An 11,921-nucleotide genomic window follows, 5' to 3' on the forward strand; every position below is an offset into this window, starting at 1 on the left:
GCCTTTGTATCGTCAAGTATTTTTAAAGGATCAGAATATTCTGGAATTAATTTGCGAGCTTGTTTTCTCTTTTCTTTTCTCTTTACAAGTCAGGTGAAATACAAGTATTACACGATCTGTCACGGCAGTGCCATTCCGGGGAGAGCAGTTTTGGAGGGCACATTACATTTTCATAACTCACCTGTACATTGCGTTATATTAGTACCAGCTCACGGCGAGAGCTGGCTTTAGCAAACCACGCTGAGAACAGCTGGCGTGGTAACAGTGCAGATGTGCAAGACTGAAGAGGAGACAGACAAGCCCCGCGGAATGTGTTAGCAGCTGGGATGGGTTTGAAATCCAGTGAATTATTGGCATCAGCTAAAATTCGACTGGTCTTTTTCTTATTTTCAACCTGCTGATTTCTTGGGATGGAATAGCACCCAGTGGTTTGGAAAATGAAAATTTGCCCCTTTCTGAAAAAAGTTTGTGTTTTAAAATACGCAGGAAAGAGGTCATTTCTATATAGGTTAAGTACTACTATTATTAATAGATAAGTATCATCAAAAGTTATCTAAAGTTCATTACCAAATTCCTTAAAAAGTAGAATATATGGGGTTTTTTTCTTTTTTTAATTCAATTGTCTCTCTATTATTTTTTGCCCTGTTGTGGGTTTTCCCATTTTCTTTAAAAGCCTATTTAACTCAACAGTGCATGCTAGTCCCTCCTCATAGTTATATGTCATTACTGGGTTACTTGATTAGTTTAGGTAAACTATGCATGCATGAATTATGACAACTTGCAGCTTGAATGCATGACGTGGAAATCGTTGTTAAATGTTACTTTAAAAAGATGTCAAGACTGCTGAGGAAGATGTCTCAGACAAAACAGTAACAAAGGATTTCATCTGCTGGTTGATCACATTGGTCTGTCATAGGCGGCAGCACACACTTCCCAGTGCTAATCTGTACAGCATGGTGGTCATTGTGTTTTCTCTGTATGATCTCTGGCCTTTGGACTAGACTTCTGTTTAATATTGATGCCACTAGTGCAGCCAAAATCAGGGTCCCACAGTGCCAGTGACAGAATTATCCTAAAGAAGGTATTATTTCAAATAGAAAGGTGATGGAGAAGGAGAGAAATGGTGTGGCCAGGTCCCACAGGGAGTTTGTGACGGAATCAGGTTTATGTTCTCAATATCCTAAATCTTGCTCCAGTTCCATTGGGACACCCTAAAGGATGTGTTGGCTTGTTGATCATGAATGAGAATGTGCTGGCCGCCTTGTTCATACAGCCCTGCAAATGATGTTGACATTCATTCAGCAGTGAGCTATATTTGAGTTGAGACTCATGACTCTAAGGTGAACTCTAGTATAGACTTCAAAGTGATAGGGACTCTGTAAATAGCTAAAAGGACAGAAAGAATGTCTAGACTATTACTGGTCCCTCAGGCTATCTAGGCCTCTTTTGCATTGTACGTGGTGAAGTTTACAGACATTCTGTGGAGACATTAAATTCTAAGGGAATTGAGTAAGATGCAATATTTAAGAGTATTTTTTTTCTTACTTTAGTTTCCTATGAGCTCATCATTCCACAGTTACTCTGTGCAAAAGTTTACAAAGTTTTGGGTTTTTCACTAGTGAAATCCAAGTCACTGTAAAATGAGCATCGAGGATTTCTTGTAATTTTCATGTATGCTACACTAATGAGCTGATGCTTACTCACTGAAGAAATCTCTGAAATGTATTACAGTCCCACTGAAATACATTCAGAATTTGAAGTTCTTCAGCAAGCAGCTTTCCTTCAGGTACTTACTCTCATGTGGCATACCACAACTTGAAATTAGGCAAAGAACAATTAGGCAGAATGTAGTGATGTAATGGTTCTGCCCTTTTCACAGTGTTTGCTGGTGGTTTCTGTATTGTTTTGGGTTTGTTTTTTTTTTGAATTAGCTTAAGAGGAAAGGGAATGTAAAGTGCATAGGAAAACTGGAGGTCTGCAGATAATGCTTTATGAGCTAGAAGAATTAGTTCTTTGAATCAAAGGCTTTCCTTCTCATAATCTGAAAGGAACACAATAAAGGGATGATGATTTCAGCATTTACTACCTATATCACTGCTATTTTTCCGGCAGGCACTCTGTGCCCAACCTCTCCTCTTGATAGGATCAGAATAGTCAAATTATCAGTTTACTTCCAGAAAGTGAACAAAAAAAAATTAGCACATAGCAGAAATCATACCAAAAATTACAAGAAAAATTTAGGAATTACTTTCCCAGCTATCAAACATTAACTGTAAAACAGATGGCATTGTTGTTTGCTTGACACATTTGAGTAAGTCATGTTCAGTGCTATATCACTTTGCTGGATATTAATTGTTCTGCATGACACTATCAGTACAGAGTGACTGTTACAGTTTGTTTTGTGGGGAAAAAAATTGAAGTCATTGTGCTACTTCAAAGAATAAGATTGGGAGAAATAAGGCAAAAGTGATCAAGGCAATATAAAATTATTTTGTCACATACAAAAATATATAAAATCTTTTGATAAATCAGAGAGCAAGTGATTGGAAGCACAAAAGATAAAATAATGGGTAGGAGCAGTAAAATTCATAGCAATAAGAAGTAGAATAAGCAGAGATGGATGATAACGACAGGAGAGAAAGATAACTGGACACTTTCTAGTGAGGAATAAGGGATTAATTAGGATTCCCTATTGGATTGCTAGTCAGAAATGGAATCGTACCTTTCCTTGGAAGGCCAGCACATAACTATAAACTCTAGTGTTTATCATTAATCTTTGAGAAGAGCTTTCAAATGCTATCAGTATAAAATCTTAAATGAAGTTCCTCAAGTACAGGAATTAATTGTGACATATATCTATACTGGTTTAAACCTCTGTATCTCAGATACCCCCTTGGCTAATATCTCGTCCCCTCCTAGAGATCCGTAAAAACGCATTGATCATGGTGGGTCTCTACTGTGCTGTGAGAAGACATGTCAAACGCTCAGCAGAGTGATAGTAACAGTGAAAATTCTCATTTATTTTGGCTTAGAAGTGTCAGATAAGATATAATTCAGAGTTTCTAATCAGATTCTCTCACTTTGTGTTCCCCAAATTCATCCATCCTGCTGATCCAGAGGAATTATTTTACTAAGCAGACAAGATCAGGGATAAAAATGTTTACTTCAAAAGAATTCGGTGAAGAAAATAATCAAGAACAATGGCAAATGTCATTAGGAAAAGCTCTAGGCTTTTCCTAGCTCCTTTCTATTACGTTACAAGATGGAATATGAGCTGTGCAACAAGTGAAAGAAAAAATGCAGAAAGATTATGAGTCACTGGTTGAGGGGCAAAAGTTGGCAAAGAAATGCTGAAAGGAATAAACTTTACAATGTTGTTTAGGCATCTGTGATGTATTTTTTTCACCGCAAATCTCACTGTGATTATTATCTCATGGTTTTATTTGGTCTGTGTGCCAGCCACCAGTTTAAAGGATGTTTTTTCTTCAGCCCTGGGTACAGCATCAGAAGCCAAATATAATGTTTGCCTTCTTCATTAACTAAAATCATGAAGGCTGCTTCTTCTAGACAAAACTCCCTAACTCAAAAATTATTATTTGAGGAGGAAACGATGGACTTTCTGTCCTGATTTTAATTTATGCTTGGGAATGAAAATCTACTTGGAAACTAAAACCTGTTCCTTGTCTTTTACAGTTTATGCCTTTTCTGGAGAGGAAAAAAAAAAGCCCTAAATACCACTTCCCTGCCTGTTTGTGCTCAGCTGCCTTTCCTGCCTGGGGGGTGACAGTGCTCCGGAAGAAAATGGTGGTCCTCAGGCAGAAGGAATGTGCCCAGTAACCTGACACTGGAGACAGATGTGCTCAAGGGAAGGAAATGGGGGTGGCTCAGGCTGGGCTAAACCTTGGATAATTTCGACTTCCCCCCGCCCTGTTTGAGAGGTTTTCCATGTGCGTTGCAGAGATGCACAACCTAAAAAGTACATTTAATTTAATTTTAAACCTGGAAGAAAGTTTGCTGTATCCATGGCGGCATCTCCAGGCAGTGCAAGTCATAATTATTTAAATAATACTAAAAAGGAAAACCAGTTGCTTGTAGAGTTCAGTCTGTCTTACTTCTGTAACCCTATAGTCTGTAGGTTAGATTTCATTTAATACAATGCTAGTACCAGTCGCACACCTGAATCAGAAAAAGTTTCTCCTTGACAAATGATTTCTTCAGTTACCTACAGAACTGTATTTATGGATTTTCTTTTTTACTTAAGGAAAACACATTTACATGGGCTTGAAGGTGCACTTACTTTTCAGTTGTTTTCCACCCCTAACAAGTAAATTTGATTCTAAGATTCATCTAGAAAGTATGTATTTTTATTAGTATTATTATTTTCGTAGGAAAGCAAAGAGGCGAACTCCGGAGCAGCAGTGCATGTGATCCCCACCAGCGTGACCACATGTTCCATTTCAGGCAACCCATTAAGGGTCAGATTCTTCTCTGGCACCGGTCATAATTTCAGAGCTTTTTTAATTTGAAGAGACATTTATGTTGTCTTGAATTGATGGAGTTCAAGAGAAAAAACTGCAATGCTTGCAAAGCACAGGGTTCTATAATTAATTTTTATTTGCTGGTTAACTTTCAAATATGTAACTGCTTCACAAAGCTAGACCCTTCGTGCCCTCGTTTTCAGCAAGAAAAGTCTTGAAAAAGTGTATTTTTCATGTTATAATGAAAACTGTCAGAAGTGATCGTGTGAATAAGGCGAACAAGGTTACCTTTCTGCTATAGCTTTTAACATAACACATTTACGAAAGAGAGGTGCTTAACTGCAGTATTTAACATATGTTTATATTTGCAAGGGAAAGTTCAGTAAAGAAACACAGATGTATTTTTGTCCTAAACACTAAGTTTTAGAGCTTCACATGCTGCTGGAAAACTACTTTTTTTTTCTTTTTTTTTTTTCTAAATCTATCCATTTAGCTGCACAAATTTTCTGATGGAAAGATTTAATTTCCTGGAGATCATTTTCTACATAACTGATCTTCTGTTTTGGATCTGGGCAGCCATTAGCTGCAGCAAAATTTTTACGCAGGAAGTGCTAGGATATGCTTGGCAAATTTCTGTAGAGATTGGATGAGTGATTGCTTGAAAGAGAATTTCAAATGACCCTCCAACTCTTTGCATATTTATAATTCTGACTTTGGTTAGTACATACAGTTTGCAGTTTCAGTAGGTGTTTTCTGTGTTGCTTGCAGTTTATCATTAAGAATATGGTGTGGCATGAAGCAGCTCTGTAGAGGATGAGTGAGCCCAAGTTCCCATAAGGGAGTCTAGTGTGATGTTTTAGTATTCCAAATAGTTATCACCATTAATATCAACCCTCTGCATGTCTGGTCACCAACTTGCAACAAAACCCCACTTTATGCATGGGTTTTCCTATGAGAGTTTGGACCTTTCTAATACAATCTTTTGAACTTGACCTGACTGAAGTATTTCAGCTCTGCCTTGCTCTTCATCTACGGCTAGGCTGTGGTACTGCCTTTTCCTATTTTTCCTATCTGAATTATTTCTTTATCTGCTGTGGTCAGGAAGGTCAGCCTTTCTGTTGCCGACACAGCTCTGAGAGGTGCAAAAGCAGAGAAGGTATGCATGATTTTTTTTTTTCTCTTTTCTGACATTCAGGCAAGCTGAAAAGCAGGAATTGAAAGCTTACATTCAAATAAAAGTTATCAACACATGGAAAAGAATGCAGGCAAGAATGTCAGCTTTTATTTAGGAAAATGGTGGATTTCTTAATTGAATCCCTACACTGTTTGTCCCTTGACTGCTGTGTGGGAAAGGCCAATGTTGCATATTATCTAGTTTTGTTTATTGAAAAGTTTTTTTGGCACTTAGTTACTCTTGTTATTCTTTACAACACTGACATGATAACTAGCCTCTAGTATTTTGTTTGCTGTTCTAGGTGGTGTATACTTCTAACTAATAGATTTTCCAAGGGACAAGATTTGCATTGCAGACATGTGAGACCTGCCTATGCCAGTGTCTTTTTTAATTACATACCCTGGATAATTCAGTTACTGTGCAGTGGTAACAAAGTCCTCCCACTGAAAAGATTGCTCTGAAGAAGCTGTCACTTGCTAGATGACTGCTCTGATCAGTGCTTGCCATGGATAGCATACGCTAATGATCTTACCATTTCTCCTACTGGTAGGAAAGGTGGGAAATTTTGAGGAAAAAGCCTACTACAAGACAGAGCACTGTAACCTGTCAGCCCCTTCTAATCCCATAAAATGATTACTGGCTGTACAACATCTACAGCCGTACCAAATAAGGTCCAGACATTCTTATTTTTAATGTAAAAGCATTATCTCTATCAATGGAAAGACCAAAGACTAAATTAGCAGGGATGATGTAGTGGAAATTTTGCCTAACATTAAGTACAGGGTACAGTGGAAGTATACCTTGTAGAAGCTGAAGTAACTGTGCAACAGTTCAGCAATATTTTGGGGGTTTGTTTTGCTAGTTTTGAAAGGTGATGATGATTTGCGATTGTTTTGCTTCTGCAATATATGTATGTATTAAATAATAATAATAATCTCTAATGTGCACAACCAAAGGTAAAAGTAAACTGAGTTGATCTTAGTGTTCACCACAAGGATACTTGCATTAAGCCCTCAAAGAAGATCTTGAGACTCCATGCTCATCAAAGCTTTGTAATGGATACTGTGCTCACTCAAAAATAGATGGATCCAGGAAACAAAACAGAAGCCAAAAACACCAAACCTCAGACAAATACATGTTTCATGGAAGAGAGGTTACGTTAGGTTGCATGCATAACCTAACCTAATGTCAGGAAGTGCAGTTCATGAGGTATGTTGCATCACAGCTTTAGAAATGCTCTTTTGAATTTGGCAGTGGTTTTATTTGCTTTTGAGGCTAGTAAATATTTTCAGCTTGCAAATTGCTACAAAATGGTAATAAATCCCTGTTACCAGAGACCCTGAGGAATATCCTTTCAATGTGTGCTATTTTATATATTCTGTTTTGCAAAAGGAGATGTGGTCCTTGCTCCTTTCAACTTATTCCTGATTTCAGTGTTTTAATCCTTTAGAAAAACAAAGATAATATTATTAACTGAAACAGAAGTGAAGATGCTAATGTATCAGATATGCGAAGTTTTATTCTTTTTAAAGAGTTCTTTGTTTAGGTAATAGTAGATTCTATGTGGTTGTGTGCCCCAATCATAAACTGGCATATTTCTTATTACTGGAAACATATTTTCCTACAGGGTGAGAAATCCTATTTTCTGTTTTGTAACAACTTGCTTTTTATTAATGTGAGAAATTTCTGTGCAGTTACTTGCAATAATACAGTCTAATATAATTTATTCCAAAATCATAGCCTGATCTTGTAAAAATTTACACACTTGGTGAACTTTCATGAATCAAATTGAGAATAAAACTTTTCAAAACTGAGACAAAAGAGTCCTCATTTTTTGGATCGGTGTTACTAATATGGATACTCCATACTTTAGTGATGGTATAGTTAGTACCACTTGCATTACATTTCAGATTGGATTTAATGAGATATAAGTGTATAGTGGGATGAATATATTTTACAAAAGATGTTAGTCAACCAATTTACTCTTTTGTCCTTTATGCTGATGCAAATAAATATATGTACAGGGTCAAGGAGTAATTAACAATTTTCTTTAATTTCTTAACTATGTAAGTTTAAAAAATCTTTAATTTAGTTTAGCTTTTTGACTGATACTGCGCAGCTTAAATTGAAGTTCTGTTACTCAGCTGTGATAGGTTGTGTAATATAATCATCTCATTTGTCTTCTGTGATTATACACATAATGTTTTCTCACAAAAAAAATAAACCTTAACCGAAATGCTCTTTCTAATGCTCATAAAAACCGCTATTTATTGTTTAAATGTTCTCGAGAAGAGCTCTGTGTTGAAAAGATGTTGAAGTTGAAAAGAATTGTAGAAGTACATCCCGGTGTGGGTTGAATTTTGGTGTGCTTTCGAAAACGGGCCTTCACATTTGGATGCTGTTGTGCGTGTGTATGCATACTAAAGCTAGTATGCCTAGTATGCTAGTATGCTATGCCTTTTATTTTGTTTTTCCCTTTTTTTTTAGTGGACCACTAAGGTGAGCAGTGGCTAGCTAGCAATGCACTTACACGATATACTTGGAGACAAAGTGAGCAGTGGATAGCTAGCAGCGCACTTACACGATATACTTGGAAACAAAGTGAGCAGTGGATAGCTAGCAGCGCACTTACAGGATATACTTGGAGACAAGTGAGCAGAAAGCTTCCTCTGGCCAGTCCACAACCCTTCTGAGGGCAGTGGGTGTGAGGTAGCTGTGTAGTGTCCTGGCTGCCAGAGCTGCCTGGGGATGCTTTAGCTCCTGTGTTACTTAGTTTTAGGTTTAACTGTCTTTAAAACCCTCCAGGGAGCTGTCGTGACAACAGACAGGGATTAATGGGATGCAGGAGACCAGGCTTGTTTCTGTCAAGGAGGTTGAGTAGGCAGTGAAGTGGCAGAGGCAGCTATCAGTAGTTCTGCCATTTCTGTGCTGTATGAGTCTCCAGGTATCTCACAGGAGCTTAGTAACCCTTTCCCTCTTCTCCTTGTCCCCTTTGCACTGTCCCACTTATACAAGGACATCAAAGCAAAGGTCCACTGAATATGAAATCACACAACATCATCTTTGCAAAACTATCTTTTCAAGAACTTTGACTGTGTATTTGACGTGGGTGCATTTATTTGCAGTATTTTTATTTCTCCTTTATAGATTTTATAATGATCAAAAGAAACCTGAAGTGTTTACACATCTATCTGTAGATGCACTTACAGACTTATTCCTTATCTACAGTAGATTTTGATGATGTCCAGTGTTGAAAGCCTGGGGAGATCTCAATAGTCCGCTATCATGTGTTTGAGCCTACTGCAGAGGTTCAGATCTGGCAGTTTGCATCTTCATGGACAGACTCTTGCAGGCACTGGGCTTGCTCTCCATGCACTGCACTGCTTGTGACACAAACAAGTGCCTCTTGCCTTCCAAGCTGCTTGGAGAGAAGGTGGCCAGAGATGTGGACCACCACTGTTCAGGTGTTTCTTGCAGCTGGTTCGTAGTTGTCTTCACTCTCAGGAAGGGTCAGGATTAAGAATACCAGCTGGATGAATTGTTTTTGTGCCAGCAGCATCTTGCTTCTACTGTCTTTCCTGAGAGGCCCTTTAGTTTCCCATCTGTTGTATTGTGGTTGTATAGTTTTCACAAGATGTGGAAAGGGTACAGTGGCCTGAAGATTGGGAGCAACACAGAACTGGTTACAAAGTCCACAGCTTGTTCTGGCAGACAGAAAATATCCTGTGGACTGTAGCTTGGATAGCATGTGGATGGTATTCAATTGGAAATCCCAATTGAGAAGGAATTTTAGAATGAGCTTCAGAAGCAAACCTCACAAGACTGTTATCACTGCAGTGATTTACTCAAATCAGGTTTAGATATGCTAGTTCGGGTAACCATAGTGGTGTAATAGTGAAATAGCCATGCTCTTGAGTATTCGCTCACATCCTCTGATGTGTTTACAACCCATTCTAAGGGCCATGCTGCCATGGTGACAGGGGTAGTCTTCCTGAGTTAACTGATTTAAGGCCGTCATTGAATTGGTACTAATTTAATCCTGATTAATCAACACTAAATGCTGTGTACTTAGAAAGTTAAATAAATCATATGAGGAGTATCTGTAATAATGTGTTAATACAAATGCACTTTACTTAAAGGTCAGCAGCCACAGCTGGTATTCTCTTCATCTGCTGTCCTCACTGGCATGTAGCAGAATAAATAGAACATGATCTATTCCTGTATGGTAATTCATATGTTTCTCTATACCAACAGCAGGGTTTCATGACTTTAAATACCTACAATACTAGGCATATGAAACCATTTCGGAGTTCAAATAGAAATTGACTGCAGTCACCTTTGGAAGGCACCAACAAACTTTCTATTCTTTATTCTGTTTTTCAAAAGTTGAATGTGTATTTGTTAGGACCTTTGTCATGGTTTAACCCCAGCTGGTAACTAAGCCTCACTCAGCTGCTTGCTTACTTGCCCCCAAGTGGGATGTCGGAGAGAATCAGAAGCGTAAAAGTGAGAAAACTCATGGGCTGAGATAAAGACAGTTTGATAGGTAAAGCAAAAATGATACACGCAAACAAAGCAAATCAAAGAATCCATTCACCACTTCCCATCCGCAGGCGGGTGTTCAGCCATCTCCAAGAAAGCACGGATCCAACACGTCTAACAGTTACTTGGAAAGAGAAACACCATCACCACAAACATCTCCCCTTCCTTCCTTCCTTCTTCCACAAGCTTTACCTACTGAGCGTGATGTCGTATGTTATGGAATATCCTTTTGGTCAGTTGGGGTCAGCTGTCCCACCTGTGTCCCCTCCCAGCTTATTGTGCACCCCCAGCCTCCTCACTGGTGGGGTGGTGTGAGAAGCACAAAAGGCCTTGACTCTGTGTAAGCGCTGCTCAGCAATAACTAAAATATTCCTGTAATATCAACTCTGTGTCTAGCGCAAATCCAAAACATAGCCCATACTAGCTACTATGAAGAAAATTAACTCTACCCCATCCAAAACCAACACAACCTTGCATTTGAATTTCAACAGCAACAAATTCTGCTTAGAGTTTTATTGATAAAGAGAATACTGTATCATTTTCTCTCTGTATCAGTAATAACTGAGTTGTTGAAAGTAGGTTTTATACTGCAAGTATATTTGTTTCTCTTTGATTTGTCTAAGAAGACCTGAGAAGAATCTGAATAGAAATTTGAGGTTTATTACGCTCTAAATTAAGCTTACATGACTTATGATGTCATATTTATAGAACTGTGATTACACTTTTTATATACAGTTTTTATAGACATTGTAAATAGAACTCAGTGATTTACAGCTAGCTGGTTGAAATACATTATTTTCAGGGTTTGTTGTAGTTGTTACACATTAACTAACAGTGTGCTAACAGCTAAGTAAATGTTTGGCAACTGATCAGAAGCTCTAAATGAGGTCATAATTTACGGAGAGGTCCTGAGAACTTATAATTCCTGCGTGTCTCAACAAATATTGTAGCTACTGAGCATCCTTTGCAGCTTGCAGGCTCTGACCCAATAGTGTGCTGGAGTGTATCCATGTATTTAAGCCAATAAGTAGATCCATCAGCTTCATTAAGGCTGCGCATTAAATACAGGAATGAATACTTTAAATTATATACAGGAATGAATACTTTGCTGGGCCAAGGTGTTGTGGAATAAATAAGTATCTGTTGGGAAAGTTTCAGTACGACAAGGTGAAAGACTTGAAAAACATCTTTGTCCAGCATGCTAAGTTGCTGCTTATTAATGGATGTAAGCAGCAACTGATTTCCTCTATGAAAAGTGTTGTTTTCTACCTGATTTTGGCTCATGAAATCATAAATACATTTTCTGTACTCTTGTTTTATCCTTACCTGGAAAAAATCATTATAGCGGACATGATGCATACAGAACTGTGAAAGTAATGTTTTTAGGTTAATAGGCATGTTTCTTATGATGTCAGGCTTAATTGAAAGCCAGCTCATTTCAGAGGGAATAGTTTATATTCCACTCACATCATCTCTCATAGTTTTGATATAATTTGGACTGATGGATTGACTGCATTGCAGTGGCCACTAACTGGAATGGCATGGTAAGTAGAAAAGCATGAAAGAAATATTCCTTCTTTAATGAGATTGTATATAGGAAAAATACCCTCTGAAGTATTTCATTGTAAGAAGGGGAGAGATTTCAAAGTCTTTGCAGTTTGCACTGGAAAACTTAATATTAATTATATTAATTCTTAATATAGAGCAAACCTAACAGAAATGAAAAT

The sequence above is a fragment of the Strigops habroptila genome, chromosome 7 (assembly GCF_004027225.2).
Source record: "Strigops habroptila isolate Jane chromosome 7, bStrHab1.2.pri, whole genome shotgun sequence".
Lineage (NCBI taxonomy): Eukaryota > Metazoa > Chordata > Aves > Psittaciformes > Psittacidae > Strigops > Strigops habroptila.